General features: G+C 48.8%; 1 protein-coding gene across 1 annotated transcript in view; it reads left to right on the top strand.

Annotated features, from left to right (window-relative positions):
• The window catches only part of AMFR (autocrine motility factor receptor), a 1,604,297-nt gene that overhangs the window by 615,507 nt on the left and 968,189 nt on the right, over positions 1-20,601 (top strand). The window lies entirely within an intron of this gene.

The raw sequence follows: 20,601 nt of genomic DNA, 5'->3' as shown, positions 1-20,601 counted from the left end.
CCTTTGCATTTTCAATCTTTTATCGACCAGAAGAAGAAACGCCCGGTAAGTTCTTTACTTTTCAGAGCACCCCGGCCGGGAGACACCTTTCCGGGTTCTTCCCGGGCCGGGAGGAGCGTTGACCGCTCTATAACCAGGGTGTGCCCCGAGGTACCCTCGGGGCCTAATAATTGTACCAGAGTTTTCTCTGAGGGGGTCCGTAAGGGGCCTGTGGATACCGGAGTACACTCCGAGGGCCCTCCTGTGGGGGCTGCTCGTAGACCCAGTTCTACTGAGTCATGGGGTACTGGAGCTCGCTCTGAGGCCTCTTTATCGACTTCCCTCAAAAGTACCGGGGTACGCCCGAGGCCTTGGTTGGGCTTGGTGTTACCGAACGGATGTTCGAGGCCCGCGCTAGTAAGGCTGTTACCGGACCTGGGTCTGAGGTCCCTCGCACAGAGGCTAAAGAAACCAGCACTTCTGAGAGGCCCGGCAAGGCCTTATCAAAGTTGTTTCTCACCGTTCCCGCTCTTGTGGTGACGCCAGAAATATTGAGGGGGCAAGGAGTGAGAGTTCCTCCTTTACCAGCAGTGCCGAGGTCCTTCCTGTGAAGGCTAGTTTGGCTATTGGTATGTCGCAGAAACATTTCAGGCCTCATAGTACCGGCTCGGCCGAGGTTCCTTATGTAAAGGCTAAAATTAAGACCCCTGATCCATCGACCGGGACCCCTGCCTCACTTCCTCACGTGCCGCAGTTCCCCTCAGATGATGGCAAAATGGCGGCCGTTCCCACCACGACCACGTGCTACCCCTACAACTACGCCATCGGCCTCAGGTGTAGGAGTTGGTTCTGTGGGTGAACATAAAATTCCTTGTGCGCATCCGTTTCGCCCGGGTTACGACTGGAACGCCCGGATGCCCCTTCCGCACAATGTCTCGTTGGCTGTGGGTTCGGCACCCTTGATCTTTGTGGATACATCGGGGGATGGGCCTGTGTGGCAACTCTCCCCTTTGCGTCCCTGGAATTGTCCTCCTCATGAGAGGCCTCCTCCGGGTGCTCCGAAACCGTCTCCGGAGGACGCCTTTTTCGGCAAATTTCAGACGCTCATGCGTACCGACCCCATGAGAGAGTATTTCAAGGGTCTTTTAGGGAGATATGCTCGCCTGCGCCTCCGGCTCCACCCGCTCCTCCGGTGGCTCTGCCGCCGCCGCCCTTGCCTGCGGTGCCTGCCCCAACCCTTCCGCCCTTGTCTCCATTGTCCCCTGTGGACAAGGCAGTGCCTGACACGGTTCAGCAGGATCCTGACCTGTCGGATGATGCGCAGGGCGATCAGGATAGCGAAGACCAGCCCCACTCTTATTAGAGCTTTTCATGACCGGGTACTGGACATGTCTGTTGGATGTTCTGGTGCCTGAGGCACCCACTCCGCAGGAGGGTGTGCTTTCGGGGGCGTTCACCCTGTCTCCTTCGGAGCGTACCGGCCTGTTCTTGCAGAAGGGCGTTTTGGCCGAGGTCCGTAGGGTCTGGGAAAAGCCACACTCTGGACTTTTTTGTCATTAAGAAAATTGAAGTACGATACAGGCTGCATTCTTCGGAAGAGGTGGCCCCGTCGTCTTGTCTGCCCCCCTCCTCCATAGTGGTGGCTGTGGCCACTTTGCAGTCCAGGCCTGCAGCATCCTCTTCTACAACAGCTACTCGGGTTCTGTGGAAGGAGGACAAGCTCCTCGACTCCCTTTGGAGGAAGATTTTCGCTAACTCGGCCTTGCAGCTAATGCGGAACTGGTGTTAGCGGGGGTGAATATGAAGATGTTTAAAGGTCTGTCGGAGTTCGAGGAGTTCATTCCAGTCGAGAAGCTGGAAGATTTTAAGGCGGGATTGTGCGATGCTAGGGTCTTTGCCCAGGATCTGCTTGAGGCCGCGGCTCATCGCGTCGACACGTCGGCTCGGGGCCTTATGCTGGGAGTTGACACCTCTCGACCGGCGTGGTTGGATGCCAGCAAGTTCTCAAAGGAGGTGCAGGACAAGGTGTTGGACCTGCCGTTTGACGATAAGGAGCTTTTCCATTCCACAACGGTTGTGAAGCTCACCAAAACGAAGGACAGCACCCAGATGGCCAAGTCCGTCTTGGTTAAAACTTCTTTTAGGACCCAGAGACCATTGTCGCAAAGCCGGCCTTCCTCTGGTTTCAGGGGGTTTCTAGACCAGAAATCCCGCAGAGTGGATACTCCTTCGGGTAATAACCGCCGGAGGCAGCAACGGACTCTGTTTTTCTCCCGCTCCTCAGCCTCCTCCTCAGGTTCAGGTGGTAATACCACTGAAAAGCCTACCAAATGAGGGTTCTCCACGCTTGCACGAGACCCCGGTGGGAGGACGCATTGCGTCTCATTGGGAGGCGTGGCAGACCATCACCGATGACAGGTGGGTCTTGTCAGTCACTCAGGCGGGCTTCTGCTTACCCTCACCCCCCTACCCCACCCTTCAACCCTTCTTTCCAGCAGTCGGGATTGCCCCCCTAAAAGCTGAGGTGCAGAAACTGCTGGACCTCAGAGCTGTGGAACCCGTTCCCCTTGGGGAGCGAGGGGAGGGCTTCTACTCCCGGCTGTTTACGGTGCCCAAACCCAACCAGACTGGCCTGCGCACCATCCTAGACCTTTCCCAGTTCAATCTTTCCTACCCCAAGAGAAAATCAAGATGATCACGCCCGACCAGATACGGTCGTCCTTGCAGATGGGCGATTGGCTCAGCGTGGTTGACCTTCAGGATGCGTACATGCATATTCTGATTTGGAATCCATACAGGAGATACCTCCGCTTCTCTGTGGGAGAGGAGCACTTCCAGTTTTGAGTGCTTCCTTTTGGCCTCAGCTCGGCGCTGCGTGTCTTCACGAAGATGACTGTGATCGCGGCCTATCTTAGTCTGCAGGGTATCCATGGCAGGACGACTGGCTTTTACACAGCCCTTGCCCATTGAAAGCTGCCTGCAATCTTCAATCTCTCCAGCTCCTGTTCCACCTTGGGCTGTCAGTGAACTGGCGGAAATCTTCCATGACAGTCTCTCAGGACTTGATTTTCCTGGGTTTTTGCTGCAACACGATTGACTGCAGAGTGTACCTAACCGGGGACAGAATGGCGGATCTGTTGGCTACGTGTCAGATGTTTGCACAGTCGGAGAGCATGAGCAGAGGCGGACTCAGATGGCTCTTCAGAGTTCTTGGCTTCAGGCTGTGGATCCGGACTCCAAGTTGATAACAATTTCGGCTTCCATGAGAGCGGACCTTGACTGGCGGTCGTCTCTCAGCAACCTGCCGGTGGGGGTGGGTTTTCAGGACCCAGCCCCGACGGTAACTGTCAGGACGGACCCCTCCCTTCTGGGGTGGGGTGCGATGTTGGATCTTCTTCAGGTCTCGGATCTTTGGTCGCCTCAGGACAAGCTCCTCCACATAAATCATCTGGAGCTTCTGGCGATCTTTCTAGCGCTCCAGGCGTTCAGACCGATAATTGCCATCAAGGTGGTCCGTATTCGCACAGACAATGTGGTGTCGATGTATTACATCAACAAGCAAGGGGGCACCAAGTCTCCCCCTCTCGTGGACCTGTCCATCCAGATTTGGGAATGGGCGGTTCGTCATGGGATCTGGCTACTTGCAGTACACATCCCGAGGCAGATGAATGTCACGGCGGATCCCCTCAGTCGGTGGACGATGGTCAGCTACGAGTGGGAGCTGAAGGCGGAGGTCCTCTCATGGATCTTCTTGCGCTGGGGCACTCCGGAATTAGACCTCTTCGCTATGGCGACAAACCAGAAGCTTCCTCTTTATGCCTCCGGAAACGGACTGGGAGCCTCCTCTCTGGGGGATGCTCTCGAGATTCCATTGCACAACATGAAGGCTTATGCCTTCCTGCCTCTGGTTCATCGGACGATTTGCAAATTGAAGAACTCGGTGAACTGTTCTCTTCTACTCATAGCCCTGTGGTGGCCGGCCAGGTTTTGGTTTTCAGAACTTCAACACCTGTCGGGGAATCCGCCTATCAGGTTACCGGTGACCCCCGATCTTCTTCACCAGGGGGTACAACAACTGTGGCACCCCTCCCCACAATCATGCAGCTTGGCAGCATGGTGCCTGAGTTCAGGTCTTTAGAACATCTTGGCCTGTTTGCGGATAACATGCGCATTATTCAGGCAGCCAGAAAACCCTTGACTAAGTCCCAGTACAGAAGCAAATGACTCAGGTTCTGTCATTGGTGTTTAAACAAGCAGCTGGACCCAAGGGGGGGCTACAATTGACATGGTACTGTCCTTTGTATCCCACTTAGCAGAGTCGGGTGTTCATGTTCTGTCATGTAGAACTTATCTTTCGGCGGTTTCCGCCTACCTATCTACGGACCAATGCTCTTACTCTCTCTCTAATCCAGTGGTTAAGAGACATTTTGCAGGCTTGACGCGCCTTTATCCTCTGATTCGTAGTCCACACCCGTTTAGGGATCTAAATGTGGTCCTGACGGCGTTGTGCCATAAACCTTTCGAACCAATGGCCACGGTGGACCTCAAGCACCTGTCGTGGAAGGTGTCTTTTTTGGTTGCCGTTACTTCAGCAAGGCGCTGAGTGCGCTCCAGGCTTTGTAGGTGGAGCATCCCTTCTTGGTTTTTCACAAGGAAGGTGGTCCTACGGACAAACCCTGCTTTCCTGCCGAAGGTGGTCTCTGATTTCCATCTGAACCAGTCAATCTCCCTGCCGGTCTTTTTTCCAAACCCTGCTTCAGAGGCGGAAAGGGATCTGCATTGTCTGGACGTTAGACGGGCTCTTAAATTCTATCTGGAAAGAACATCCGAATTTAGGAGCTCTTCTCAACTGTTCGTGACCTTTGGTAATCCACAAGGTAAGCAGGCCTCTAAGGTGACCATCTCCAGATGGATCGCTGCCTGCATTACGGAGTCTTACACCGTCCAAGGGCTGAAGCCTCCTAAAGGTATTCATGCACACCTGATGCGGGACGAGGCACCCGCTGTTGCCTTTCAAAAATATGTCCCCTGGGAAACCATCGCAAAGGCGGCTACTTGGGTCTCCAAACGGCTTTTTGTAAGTATTATTGTCTAGACCTGAGCTCAAGATCCGATGCTCAGTTTGGTCAGGCTGTGCTGAAGAACCTGTTTCAGTAAAGGGTTTGCATCCACCCATAGTTCCTGTAAGGAGTGCTTGGGGAATCTCTCATAAGTATGGAGGAAAGGGGACGGGGCGTAGGAGTATAACCAAGTTACTCAACGTAGTGACCACCTTACTCCTAGTCCATAGTCCCCTTTCCTCCATACGCCCGCCCGCCGTCCCCTCTAATAAGGTTCCTCTGTTATTGCTAAAAATTCTCTGATCTGGCGATAGAAAAGGACTGATGGGCGATGCGCGGGGCGGAGCCGAGATGGGCAGGGTTACAGCCGCATGCCAGGCCCCGCGTAGAAAGAGAGGAAGGACTAAAAATGTTGAACATTTTTGGGATGCTTTTACAAAGCGCTACGGTCCCGTCCCACAAGACGGAGGAATGTCCCATAAGTATGGAGGAAAAGGGACTATGGACTAGGAGTAAGGTGGTCGCTACGGTGAGTAACCTGGTTCTACCACAACAGTAAGCACTCCCACTCGCTGAACTTCCAGGTGACCTGCAATCCAAATATCTACATCACACACTGCTGTGACCGCTTGCCTGGAACCGCCCACAATGCCATGGTTCTGTGCAATAGTACACTTCCTGGATACATGGAGAGGCACACAGGACAACGGACATGGATATTGGGTGAGTATAAGTGCCATCACACAATGTCACTGTGCTGCACTACAGAAAAGAATAGTGTGGGGTGAGGTGGTACATGGGCACAACAGCAAAACGCATGCCCTGACAATGTCATGTACATGCTGGACCTGCCATCTCAGCGCACAAATGAAAGCCTACAACCCACAGGTCTAGGACATGATGGACAATGCTGTATGAATACGCACATGCACATTGTCACAACGGCCTACCACACACTCATGAATACAGGCGCCACAATGCAACATGATGCATCCCTAATCATTGTACCATAAAGTGCAACACAGAACAGTGTCAGTTGTTCAGTCAAGTACCCAGGTAGATGACTCCATCATGGAAGAGACGCAGACAAAAGAATCCTGCTGAGGGACAACTAAACAAATATCAGGGCACATGCATGAGAGCAACGTACAGGCTCAAAACAGGCACCATGGCATCTTGCCATATCAATTATAGACCCTAAAAACGGGCAACTGCTCTTAGTGAGCTGGGTGCATGGGGTTAACACAACACTGTAAATACTGCTGGATTACACATGTACATACTGTGATAGCAAGGCGTGGTGTGATGAAACTCATAATGCATGCACAGAATGTCTATCAACATGCTGTACTGTGACTGACGCCTTTTGACCTTTCTCCTTGCCGGTGACGCTAGCCAAATTGCTGGGTGTCCCGCTCAGGTGCCATGGGGGTATCATGTGGGTGCATGCACAGTGTCCTCTGTGCACCTGCCAGCATCTGGCTCCCCTCTCACGTCCTCTGGCTGGCTGTTGGGGGGCGGTTGCAGATTTTGGGGGGGGTGCAGCAGTCTCTTCAAATGACGTGCCAGCGCTGACTTGTGTGATTCTGCAGGGCACTGGTGTGTACCATGACCTACCATTGCTTGGTGGTAGTCAATGTCGTTGCCTTGGAGGCCGGCCATCGGATGTTGATGGTCCTTCACCACCTCCTCCGCTTAATTCTGAGTCGCTGCAGCCCTGTAGGCGGACAGATGACATGCTGTCAGTCATTGTGCATTCCTCTATATTGGCTTTCTAGTCACACCTGCTAATTGTTTGAAGGACATTGCACACCTGTTGGCAGGAAGGCATGGCTGTTTGTGCCATTGCATGTGACCACAACGAGCTAGGTATAGTTGCTGCTGAGGGTGTTGTGAGAAGCCAGGAATGAGACTCTGCCATAAGGGGTTCATGTTTTGGCTAAAGACGTTTATTAAAGAAAAGGGGGGTTGGGGAAATGCCTCTCTGTCCCTGCTCTAGAGGTGTTTCACTACCAATAAACAAAACTAAGTCTGTCCATGTCAGAATGTGCAAAACAAAACTGTTCTGTGTCTGAAGTTCTATCCAAAACAAAAGTTGCAACTGGATAGAGTTCCTTATTCTAGAGGGTGGTTCCCTTCCCCTGGATTTCTCTACCCTTGGTTGCTTGTGCAACGTCGTCAGTTCATTGGGCTTCTTCAAGTGTTCAATAATGGTCAAAGTTTCAACAAAAGAGTTCAAAATCCAACAAAAAAGGTTTTTCCTCGTGGACAAAAGTTCAGTTCTAGCAAGAACTTCCCTAGGTTCTTTGCCTTTAACGTCCAGTTTCAGAAGAATCACCAAGTTTCCAAGAGGACTTACTCTCTCCCCTGAGAGGGTTTGTTGCTTGAGGATATTGCTCCCTTCCCCAAGGTTTCTCTTTACTTCTAGTTTCAAATGCACCTTTCTCTCCAGGGTGCTTTCCTTTTCTTTATACACTTTTGTTCACACTGTTAACGTTTTCCTTTAACTTCTTCTATTAATAAGTTAGAACCATAGCTCAAGGTCTCTAAGACAGGAGTTTCCTTTTGAGCTGCATCATTATATTTCATAAATGGCGTTTCCGTTTCACACTTTATACAACAGAAACATTTGTCTTCATCTGGTATGCTGCCATGACTTTAATATCTAAAACATTGAACGCTTTGTAGTATCAAGGGGAAATGACTCCCTTCCCCTGATGTTTATTTGACAGGCTGGGCTCACTAACCTGCCCAAAACTGTCACTTGACTTGACAAAAGTTCACATGGCCAAAAGGGGTATTTTCTTCCTTTAGCCTCTCACTGGCTTTTTCTTCCTCTTCATGTATTTTGGAATTTTTAATAATTACGAGCTTCCCCTCGTGTATATTTCTTTCCTTTTGTTCTAGTTTTAAGTAACGGCATCAGTGTGCTGGCCTCCCGGTAGCATGCTCACTTTCCCATGACCTATCGGTTGCCTTTGGCGTCCTATCTTGCCCGTCTGCTTAGAGCAGTCTTGCCACTGTGCTTCTCTCCTTGATGTGTGGTTCTCTCAGCATTTCCTTTGCTTGCGGGCACCGCCTCCTCGCCTTGGTGAGGTTGGGCCGGCCTCTCTGCTGTCTGGTGCAGTGTCTCTTCCCCCAGTGTGGTGTTCAGTTGCGTTACTGACTGGCAGGCAGACTTGAGTCTGCAGCTATCGCCGTTCCTGCATCTTCTCCCCCTCTTCTCTTTAATGGGCATCCCCCTGGAGTGTAAGGAAAACAAGCTCTCCTGCCATTCTGGTGAACTCAGTAGACTGCGAGCCCCAGATTTCCTCCTCAGCTAGCTGGCTATCTCTCCATCTGCTAGACCCGTCTCTCCTGGGTTCTGTGCATGTTCAGCTGACTGTGTGCCCCTGTTCTCCTGGTCAGCTGGACAGCTCCTTTTCCTTCTACTGGGCCACTCTATCCTCCTTGCCTCTGTCAGGAATTCCACTGCATCCAAGTAAGGGTCCCGGTCTTCCCTATTCTGGCTTCTCTGGTCTTGCTGCACTCGTTCCACATGTTTTGCCCAGGGAGGGCTACTCTCACACTTCCTGGGTCTTTCCTTGCTCTTATATTGGTTTTGCCCAATAGGATTTGGGGAAAGACTAGACCGCTGATAGTGGTTCTCATTAGGAGTAACCATCCCTGCTCCTCGCCTCTCTCATTTCAGTTGTTGTAAAGAGACTAAGTGCTGACAGTGGTTCCCATTAGGAGTAATCATTATTCCCCCATTCCTCTCCCTCATCACAGTACTGAGAAAGTGATCTTCATTAAGGTGACTTTTATTCTTCCTCACGCCAGTACGTTTTAGGAGAATGGTAGGAAGGGTACAATTTACTTGTATTAGGGGAGGGATTGTTCTTATAGTTATAGGACAGTGGTTTAAGGTCTTTTGAATGGCGAGAATACCGCATTCCATCTAGTGAGTCCACTTTACTCCCATTAGGATTGTCTCCCCCCGCCCTTGCTCCCCCATTTGGTCCTCCTTTTGGCAGCCAGCCCCAGGGTCAGGTAGCGGCTGCCCTACCCTGACCATATGGGGGAAAAAAACCTTCCCAGGGCAAATAGTGGTGACATCGCTAGATTAATCACAGTGTCCACTACTTGGGCAGGTGCTGCCAAGGAGGCCTGTCTATACAGTTGGTCTGGGGTCCACTTTGGCACTTGGCCTTTCTCAGCACACATGGGTGCTGCAATTGCAAATTCATGCTGCTGTGCATGATTACATGCACAGTTTACAGACCACCCATGCATTGTCACAGCTGTGGCCTGGCAACGCATGTCGTGTTTTTGGGGCTGATGTGGCACCCCGGGCATCTGGTTGATCACCCTTGGCTGCAACTGACTATGCATTGACAAACAGTGAGTGGCGTATACTTATGGCCATGTGCTGGCATCTAACCCTGTCCATTGGACCCATCTGAGCTAAGGGACATATTTGTTTGCTCATTTGCCCTGGGCATTGGCCAGGGGGTGCGAGAGGGATTAACTCTCCTCCTTGTTCTTGGTTACTGACACCGTCCTCCGCTCCACCAGCTGGGTCGATCTCCTCCATGTCAAGGATGGAGCTGATCTTCTCCTCCCACAGGGTCAGGGCAAGGGGCTTCATGGTGCCGCCTCCTGCCGCCATTGCCTCTTGTCGCCGTTGAGAGGAGGCTGCACACCTTGACCCTGCGGTCATTCCATCGCTTGCGATAGTCCTCCCCATCCCGGGAGACCATGCATATGGATGTTACCTTCTGGCTGATGGATGACCAGATGGCTGACTTTGGTGGGAGGGCCATACAGTTCTTCACAATGGGCAAACACCTCATCAGTGAGGACCTGGAGTTCTCCCTCACTGAGTTTGGGCTTCTGCATCCTTTGTTCAGGCACCTTGCCTTTGGTGTTTTCCTGGGACATGGCTCCTGTGTCCTGATGCTGTGGATGGCTGCAGGAAGTGGTGGATGCAGATGGATTGGGTTTTTAAACATGGCCGCCACCGTGCTTCCCATTTGGGCGATGCCACTATTTCCACCAAAGGTAATTCCACTGGTGGAATTGCCACTGATTGCACGGGGGTAATGGTAATTCCACTAAATTCCAGCAGAATTAACATCGTGGAAGTCTGTTTCAGTGGCAATTCAAAACATATATGGAACACAGTTCATATCAATGATGGGCAAGGGGCATCTTGTCTATCTGAAGTTGACCAGTAGCCTGCTGCTGCAACACCATACTAAGAGGGTCATTACAGGTTTAACGGTAAATTCGCTGGGCAGAATTCAATGGTGTGTGCGTGCGCTTCCGACAGGTTGTTCTGCAGCGGTAATTCTGCCGTACACCACAGCGGTAACGGTAATTCCACCCAGCTGAATTACTGCTGAACCCATAATGACCCACTTAGTATGGTGTTGCAGCAGGCAGGATAATTTATCAACTTCAGATAGACAAAATGGCCCTTCCCCATCATTGATATCAAATGTTTTTAATATAGTGTTAAATACTGCTTTTCAGGGAAGGCCGGACCGGTAGCGGTCCTCAAGCCTGAGCCAGATCTTCATGATTGCCTTAAAAAGAATGTACACATATACCTGTGATTGGAAATAAAGGTGGTCTAGGAAGTGTACAGGTGAGTGGGCAAGGGGCTTCACTGGTGCCCTCTGGCTTACCATGTGAGTCTAGTTTAGACATTTTAGAGGAGACTCGGCCTAGGGCACCATCTCCAAGGACAATGTGAAGACTGGGTAGAGGCGCAGCAGGCCTGCATAAAATGCAGTAGCTGATGCGTACGTTCCCACCCTCATGATTGGCCAGCACTCTCCCCTGATGCTAATATATAATGCAGTCATAATCGTGAAGCAAGCTCTGTAGACTAACTACAGTTTATGGTATTGGAGTAGGTCTGTAGATATACAAACTTGATAAAACTATTCATCGTTCCTTTGCGTAAATATCTAGTTTGCTTTTTGTATTCTGTAGGTAAGAGGAAAGAAAGCAAGGGACTTAGCAGAGTGGGTGGCATAGCAGGCAGAGAACTGGGCAACGTAGGTGGAATATTGTAGTTTGTGGACATCTCACTTTTAGGGTAGCAGGTATTTAATCAACAAGGTGATTGACCGGGTTCCTCTGAACCCGGTCAACCAACTCTCCAGGTCACACAAAGTACATCTCACCAACCCAGGCTTCTATGGCCTACACAAACCCCATCTATGAGGGACCTGCGGAATGCAACTTTCCCATGTATTCACCGTGCACCCCCTATTCCCCAAATGTCACAAACCCATCTCCCTTGAAAATCCTTGTATGTATATATTCATGTACATGTTCAGCATTACTGCATCCCCTCACAGTGGTTTCCCCATCTTTGAATTTCCCCTCTGGCGTGTGCATATAAAGCTCCTTGCTGCCCATCTTTAGGCCCTATGTACACATCCCACAACTACATTGCATACACAGTGTCTGCATGATTGCCATTATGTTGCTACGTGTATGCAAATCTAAAATGTATCAACCCATACGCACTAATAGTAACACTCATTCCATTCTCATTAACTGTACTAGATACATACCAGATTGCAACATCGCACTTATGGCATCGCATTTTACCCAGTCACCAATATGGCACAACAATGTAAACCTTTCACATTGAGAGCACTATCGACAACCCCACACTTGTGTGTTGCAAATTGGAGATGATTACTGCAGAACACTCTCCATTAGCTGCTTTGAACTTGCATGAACCGAGAATAGAGCATGTGGCGATCTCCGAGGGAAAGGGTGGAATGCAGTGCAAGCTTTTATTGAACATGGTAATTTAAATTGCCAGCTCTGCTGAACAAGTGTCAATTTAATTAGCAAGCTTACAGAATTATATAGCAAATTGCTATGAGACACTCTTATTTTAGGCCTTTCCAGCTGTATTGTTGCTGGGACATGCAAGTAAAACTTGCCTTCCTTTTCACTATATCTGTGTGTGAAATATCAGCTGTTTCCCCTTTCAACATTCTTTTCTAAACTTCCAAAACTAAAATTAACTTATTTTTAAACCCCCTATGTTCCTTTGTTCCGCTTTAGATCAGCAGTTTTTAAATTCTTCATTGTGTATTTTATTGCTTGCCTCTGGTTTCTGTCATAAATCACTGAAATTCACTAATTTAAAGCCTTGTAAAGTTAGATAGTTTTGTACTACCGTGTACTGTCTTGTTCTGCTTATTTTTTAATTATGAGCAATGTCTTTTCTAGACCATTTACTGTTTAACTGGTTCTGACACTAATCAGAAGTTCTTTCCTAAATGTGTATTTCTTATTGCATGGATTTGTAATTAAAATGATGTTTTTCAGCATATACTGTTAAGTTATGTTAAATGTTCCTGTACAGCGCACTGTTGCCACTTGTGTGGTCTCCTGCAGCTCTGGCAGATCTGCAATGCAAGTAGGGTGGCAGGGTTTGTTAGTCGGATTGAGCGGGAAAAGAGCAAGAGAAGCTGTGATGTGCTGTTGGCAGCTTTAGTTCGGAAAAACCGGTCACTGAGCGTAGGTGCTTTTTCGGTTGGTACCAGTCGTGTGGTGATGTGGTGAGATTGTGTATGGTTTGTTTCCTTGTCGTGGGTTGTGATGTGTGTGGTTTGTTGTGCTGTAGAGGTATGGTTGTTTAGTTCAGAGTCTGAGAAGCCGTATGCAGAGGGGTGAGTTTTTAGTATGGTTAGTGGCAATACATTTCCTAGCCCCGACATTCTGATTAAATGCGCCCCATTTCCCCCCCTAGTGTAAAGCAATTATCACCCCCACAAATTGCTCCCAAAGACACTTGTTCCCAGTCCTCTGAACTCAATCCGTGTTCTACACTGTTTCTTCTCCCAAACCCATTCCTTTGTGTGACACATTTCACACCCTCTGTAGTCCATTTAAATGTGATACATCTCCCTCCCCTGTTCGTCCATCCCAGTGAGGGACGCTTCCACCTCCAGCACTCTATCAAGGTGAGATACCCTTCTGGTCTCCAACTGTCCCTTCGAAGTGAGATGCCTCTTACATCCCCTGCCCTCCATCCCAGTGAGACACACTCCTCTTTCTTAATACACCATGGTGTGTTTCAATTCCTGCTTCCATCAGTCTATTAGGTTTGATGCATTTCCCACCCCAATTAATCCATCTAGATTAACCCTGCATGATGTGTAGGTTAAATAGTGTATTTAAAGGTGCGTGAGGTTTATACTGGATGCTGAATGTGGCTAACCGGTCCTTACATGCTAAGTGCGAGAGTGGCTGTTTTAAACAGTGTGTATGCTGGATAAGGCTGGCCTATGCGGGTTGGTTACATGGCGGTTTAAGTATGATATCGTGTTATTTGAATAGGGAGGTTTCCTGGAGTATTGTAGTGGTTGTATTCTTCTCTTTTCATGCTTGTTTCTCTTGCTGGGTTTTATTTGGATTGTTGATGGGGTTGGTTCTTTTGCTCGGTCTCAGTTCATGTCGTCATAGTTTTGCTTGTAGTAGTGAGTTACCCCCGTGAAGCAACACGGGCCGTCACAATTAGGGACCTCTGGTGCGCCACAGACAAGCTTGAGTTTTGAGGCAGGAGTGTTCCTGCATTTCATGTTTGAGTTCATTGTCGTGCTGTCTAAACTTCATCTGCTTACCTTGTCATCTCTTACATATCGTGCAATGCATCTGATTATATATCATGTAACTCATGTGTTTTCCATATGCCAGTCATCGGTCATTCATATCATGCAACCTATTTGTCTTGTATGTCATGCAATTCATCTGTGTATGAGTCTTAACGGCACCACTAGCACAGGGTATGTTATGTGTAAGGTTTAAAGAACAAGAACGAGTTGTCAAGCAGCATTTCATGTGTGTAATACAGAGGCAGGGCAGTGTGCTACCTGGAGCACGAGGCATCTGTTAAGTGCCAGTTGGAATTTTACTTGTTGTTCCCCTATTCTTAGCCACTCAAGCGACCCTAACCCTCGTTCTGGTTTTCCTAACTCCACATCTCCTCTCCCTTGTGCTCACAGTTTTCAGATAGCTACTGTTGCTTTCTGTGGGGTACTGCGAAATGTTTGACATAAGGTTTTAACATTTTTTTAAAAACTTTATTTAATTGCGGTTGAACATAAAGAAAAACATAAAAGCAGCTTTTAGACAGTTGGTCCTTGGAGAAAGGCAAATAGTGTTTCATAGGAACCCCCGCCCCTCTTTTTTCCAACTTCTCCCCGACCACCCGCCACCCCACAACTTAAGTCGGCCCACAAGTCATTCTTTCTCTTGTAAAAAGCGTGCCACTTGCAGACGTTAGTGCGCCTGTGTGGGGAAACCCAGGCCATATTCTAAGATCGGAGACAAAATTTCATTGAATCAGTGTAATACCCGTTCCTTTACTGTTGTAACCTTTTCCGCCACAAGGATGTCCCAAATATTCACCCACCACTGAGACATAAGCGGGCCTTCTGGGGTCTTCCAAGCTCGAGCAATTGTAATTGTTGTCTCTAACAGGAGGTGCGTGATCAGTTTGGCCCTCACCCCAGACCATGGGTATACCTCCAGAACAGGGACCACCAGCAGCATTACCTCAGGTTTTACCGGGAGCAGGACTCCACTTATGGACTCAATTGTAGATGCCACCTGTCACCAGAAGGCCTGCGCCCGTCAGCACCCCCACCACATATGGAAAAAAATCCTGTTTGATGCGTATTTGCTCCAGCAGGATGTGTCTAATGAACTTTGATCTATCTTGTGTAACCCGGTCAGGGGAGGGGGGGGGGGGGGTAATACCAGCAGTATGGCAGTTTGAAGGTGCATTCCTTGCTGGTCACGCATTGTGAGGAAGAGTAGTTTTGTGACCATATTGTCCACCCACGTCCCTCTTCTATGGGGCAGTTGAGGTCCGCCTCCCACTGTGATATGTAACCAGGTCAAAGCGCCCACATATCTGCCTGTAGCAGCTTATAGATTTTAGAAGTGGAACCTCCCTGTGAGCCCTCTAATAAAGCATGTTGAATGGCTCAGAGTTGCTCCCTGTTGAATTGAAGGATGAACTATCCAATGTCTGATCTGTACCTATAGCGAATGGCCTCCGTTAAGGCAAACTTATTTTTACAGACTACAAAGGTCAGGGGAGACCCGTTCTCAAAGAGTTGTGTAAATGTGATATGGGCCCCTGTAACATCAGCGAAAGTCTGATGGATTGAGGCCAGGAGTTGGGCCAATGTTTCCGCGCCCGTCGTGAAGTGTTTGGCAGGAAGTGGAGGGGCAGAGCGAGTTTGACTTGCTCTAGCTCCACCCACTTGGGGTGATTTGTGGGCCTATTTCAGGCGCATACCTGCGCCAATTGCATGGCTGCTTGGTAGTGGCATCGGTTAGGGACTCCCATCCTTCCTAAACGTGCATCACGCATCATCACCGCTGTAAGGATTCTAGGACTTTTCCCCCGCCATATGAATCGGAAGACCTGTTGCTGAAGCCTCATTAAGGGTTTCAGCAGGAACTCCACCGGGAGTGCCACACAGTAATCCAAGAATCTCGACAACGGGTTCATTTTGACGGCTGTAATACGCCCCATTTGCAGATTTCCTGCAATTTCCACCCTTCTAGATTTGCTTCTGGCTCTCTAAACATCTCTGGGAAGTAACCTTTTATACAGTTCCTTCGGGCATTCATCAAACCGAACCCCAAAATAATGTAACCTATCCTTTGCCCGCTCAATTGGGCAACTAGGGCGGAGTGCTTCTACATCCTCTTCCGTCAACCCCACCCCCATAATGCTAGGTTTTTGGTAGTTAATCGCAAAGCCAGCAGTGTGTTTTTTTTTTTTTAAAACTTTATTTTTGGTTTGCATATCACATCATATTCGCTTCAACTTCCTTCAACATTAAGGTTCATACACTTTTTAATAATGAATTTCCTCCTCCCCATTCCAATCCATACAGTGATCATATATGTTTGCACGTTTATGTTGTTTTAGATACAATAGGGATCCGGATTGATGGGTTTTGTGGTGAATTCAGTCGCTATCTGAGTTCTCCGTGTCCGGTGTCGTGTCACCCAAGTAAATTCTGAACAGAGTCAAAATGTCTTTCGGTCTACATGGTGTGGGCACCATTCCTATATAAGTTTCCTTGCATTCGTTAACATATGTTAAGGCTGTAAGGAATTGTTCTGTGCGTGGGGCATGTCTGCTTTTCCAGTTTTGAAGAATACACTTCTTAGCTACTGCGCAGGCGACATTAAACAGTCTCCTAGTTTTTTCTGGGGTTTTTCTTATGTTGCCGAACAGGTACTTTTGGGGATTGAGCTGCGCTGGGATTTGTGGTATGTCTTCCAAGATATTCGCCACTTAACGCCAGAACCCGGCTATCAGGGGACAGGCACAGTGCATGTGAAATGCATCCGCACGAGGGCTGCTACATTTCGGGCAATTTCCAGATAAAAAATTATGAAATGTTGTCATTTTGACTGGAGTATAATGGAGCTTGTTCAGTATTTTGAACTGTATTGGTCTTAGGCCCGCTTTCAGCGAGACTTTCTTAGAAAGGAGGCAGTATCTGGACCATTTCCCTTCTTCTATTGTTGTGCCCATGTCCTTTTCCCATGAAGCCTTAATGTTGTTCAACGATTTCGTGTGTGTTTGGACTATGTTGTATAGCCTGGACACCCCTGTGCCTGTTTGTGAATACATTGATTGGTAGCATGCATGTTTGGGCGGTTCTATTGGGTATGTTGGCCATCGTTTCTTGAATGCCGCTTTCATACGGTGATATTGCAAAGTGACAAGTTGGTTTATCCCTACTGGGTCCGCAAAATCCTCTGGGGTTACGAATCTACCATTTGGAAACATGGTTTTCATTTTAAATTCATATTCCGGGATCCAAGCTTTCTGTATGCTGATGTATGTTGGCTTAATGCCTGGGAAGTTCCATAGCAGGGCCTGTGAATCATAGGGTGTGTCTATATGGAGCCGTTTACTTATTGCGGCCCATGCTGCGATTGTACAGGATGGTGGGTCAAATTTGCAATCGTCTTTGTGAGATTTCGCGTAAATGGATCTCAGGTCTGTTGGGCGGACAGAGTGCCGCTCGATGGGCACATGTGGTGTACTATCTGTAGGGTCCTGCCAGTATTTAGCGTATTGTGCCTGCGCCACTTGATAATACAATTCGAAGTCGGTGCGGCAAAGCCCCCCATTTCATAGGGTTCCACTAGTTTGTCCCATTTCAGCCTATTGGCTCCACCATTCCAAATGAAGGTGGTTGCCATGGAACGTAGGTTTTCAAAGAAAGGTTTGCGTAGCCATATTGGAACATTACTAAAAATGTAAAGGAGCTTGGGGAGCACTACCATTTTGAGGGTATACAGTTCTTTTGCCGCAGGATTTTTCGTCGCCGTTTTTTTTGGGGGGGGGGGGTTAAAAATTGAATAAATATTTGTGGGTGAAAGGGAATCTTTTTTTTTTAAAAAGGGGGGGTTTGGAGGGCAACCCCCCCCCCCAAAAAAAAGCGATGAAAAGTCCCACGACGAAAGATCCCGCGGCAAAATAACATAGAACCCATTTTGAGTACCGCAACTCGGCCAGCGAGTGATATGGGAAGTCTAGCCCAAATTTGAAGTTTGGTATGGATCGTCTCTAATGGGGATTCGTAGTTATCTGCATATAGGGACCCAAGTTTCTAATAGGAGCCCAGCCCAGACCATGCGTATGTGTAGGGCAGATAGTGGCCTGTGTCCACTGAAACATTTTGAGATTAGCAGTGTTTATTTTGTAGCCTGAGTGTGCAGTGAAGTCTCCTACCACAGTCAGTGTGGGGGCTAGGTTATTTTCTGGTTCTCGTATGTACAATAGTGCATCCGCATGTAATGAAATGGATTGGTAAACACCGGCCATTCTTGTGCCCCTCAGTTCTTGCTCCAATCTGATTTCTGCCACTGCTGATTCTATTGTAAGGGCAAAAAGGATGGGAGAGAAGGGACAACCCTGTCTGGTGCCTCTATGTAAAGAGAAATGGCTGGATGAAGTACGATTTGTTAGGACCCTAGCTTTGGGTGAGGTGTAGAGCAACCTGACACACTGTGTAAAGTACGGGCCAAATCCAAATTTGTTAAGAACTTCGAACATGTATATCCATGAAACCGAGTCGAACGCTTTCTCAGCGTCCAATACGATTGCCACCGCCTGTACTTCCGGGTTAATCTGTGCCATGATACTGAATAGTCTATGCAAGTTTAAGGCCGTGGGCATCGTTGGAATAAAGTCGCACTGGCCGGGGTGTATTAGGGTGGTCATTTTGGGCAACCATCTAGTGGCGAGCACTTTTGCGTAGATCTTGGGGTCTATATTGATAAAGGAGACGGGGCGATAGGAGGAGCGTTCATGGGCAGAGCGTCTAGGCTTCAGCAAAACCGTTATGACTGCGTTTGTCATTGTGTCCGGGATTGAGCCAGAGCTCATGGCTTCCTCCCACACTAAAGTCAGTATCGGGGCGAGTATTGTGGAAAATGCTTTATAAAGTTCGGAGCTCAGGCCTTCTGGGCCCAGCGATTTGCCCGCTGCCAATGATTTCATTGCTTCAGCAATCTCTTTGCTAGTTATTTGCTGCTCGAGGGCCCAGTTGTCCTCTAGCGAGAGCCTGGGGGGATGTTACGCTCACCTGGCTCCCACAGAGGCGTCGATCTGAACTGGACAGCTGCGGTCTCCACCAATGTGACGCGTAGGGCCGAGATGACGGACTGGACTGGCCCACCTAGCTTCGTTTGCTTGGTGCGTAGGAATATTCTTCTACAAACGGAGAAAGGGAATTAACCACCCGTGGAGTTGAGCGTAAATCCCCCCACCCCCGCTGTTCTCCCCACGGATCACCTTTGATGTCCCCTCTTATAGCCTAACCTGATGGTTTGAAAAGATGTGCTCTCCATCCTACATTGAGCGCAGGGGCGCGTTGATAACCAGTTGCTTCACTGGCTCGAAGGAATTGGTGAGTTCCAGAACAATATTGACTCCGAAAAGTATGTAGTTCGTAAGAGTTCAAATGTCTGACTTTCACTTTTGTCCGATTCCTTGCAGATTGCAGCTTGACCCTAGTGAAGAGTTCCTCGTGGCAACCGGTAATATTCTGATAAGGATTTGTATTTCCAACACAGTTCGATAAATAATGTCAATATGTAACCTGTTGCTTTCTCCCTTATTCAGGCACTGAGAGAAAGTATGAAGTCTCGGGGAATAATACCTCCGGCGGTAAAATCGGGTAAGTCTAATGTGGTGAGGAGGGTTCCCCTTGATAGTCCCTTTGTTTCACCTTGCTGTCCTTTTGTTTCCCCTTAGGGGCCGGGGTTCGGCAAAGATGCAGTGGAAGCTGCGCCGACCCGTGAAGAGGAATAGTACCCCCGGTGGTAAAATCAGGTAAGTCTATGGGGGGGTTACTAATATTCCTCTGAGTATTCCCTTGGCTCACCTTGCTGTTTTTGTCTACTCCTTAGGTGCCGGAATGCGGCGGGAACATGCAGGAGGATGCAGTGGAATGTGAAGATGCTGCGAAGGCCGGTGAGTTCAGCGCGGCGCTGCAGCAGGCGAGGCGACGCGCATAAAATAACTATTTTCTTCCAGCTCGAAGGCGCGATGGATCGGGAATTCAGGTAAGGATCAAAGGTATTGCTCTTGTTCTAACCTTTTCTCCTTCTTTCTCCCTTTTTCTAGGAGCTCCAAACTCGAGGCGGGCGTGGCAGAAGACTGGATGCAGACTTGCAGGCACGGTGAGCGTTACGCTGCTGGATGCAGAATAACACGAAGCGTGTGCTGCTCTTCGGGCGTGGTTTAAATAGCCTCCAAAGTAGTCCCAGGTAAGTATTCCTCCCCAGCCCCGACCGAGTAACAAAATAATCCCTAGGTAAAATAGTCCCTTCCAAGCCTCATTTGGCTTGGAGCTCTTGCAGCATGGTCTGCATCAGGTAAGTTCTACTCTATGAGCCTGGCGCCTGGATTGACTCTCCATATGAGCCTGGCGCCATAGGTGCCAGGACCGCACCCAAACAGCCCTTAGCAGGGGTTTTTGGGCTTGCCCAAAATAACTTGATGCCTGCTTCCGGGGTTGCTGGACTTGGTCTTGGGTCCCTGGGGGTAGGCATCATGACAGGAGAGCAATCTTGCTCAGGTAATTCTTTGTCTTCCTGCGTACGTGTGTCATGATTTGCGTATAGGTTATTGTAGTATTCGGTAAACTCAGCATTGATTGCTTCTTCCCCATGTGCGGCTATTCCATCGCCTTTCAAAATGCTTGTGATTGGGGTATGGTTGTATTCAATCCGTAATAAAGGTGCCAAATGGTGTCCCGCCCTATTGCCCTCCCCGTATCTACGCGCCCTGATTTATGTGGCCATATACTGTTGCTCTTTGGTAGCTAAATCGTTAAATATTTGAAGGTGTGCATTGATATCGGCCAGTGTATGCTTGTTATGTGTTACACTGTAATCGATTTCGAGTGTTTTCAGATATGTTTCAGTTCTGTTCAATTCAGTTCTGACGGTCTTAAGGAGTCTGGCGGTTTTAGACATTGTTGCCCCTCACCCA

This window comes from Ambystoma mexicanum, chromosome 1q (assembly GCF_040938575.1).
Source record: "Ambystoma mexicanum isolate Mex_15411 chromosome 1q, UKY_AmexF1_1, whole genome shotgun sequence".
NCBI classification, from domain to species: Eukaryota; Metazoa; Chordata; class Amphibia; order Caudata; family Ambystomatidae; genus Ambystoma; species Ambystoma mexicanum.
Note: the sequence above shows the minus strand (reverse complement) of the source record. Positions and strands in the feature narration are given on the sequence as shown.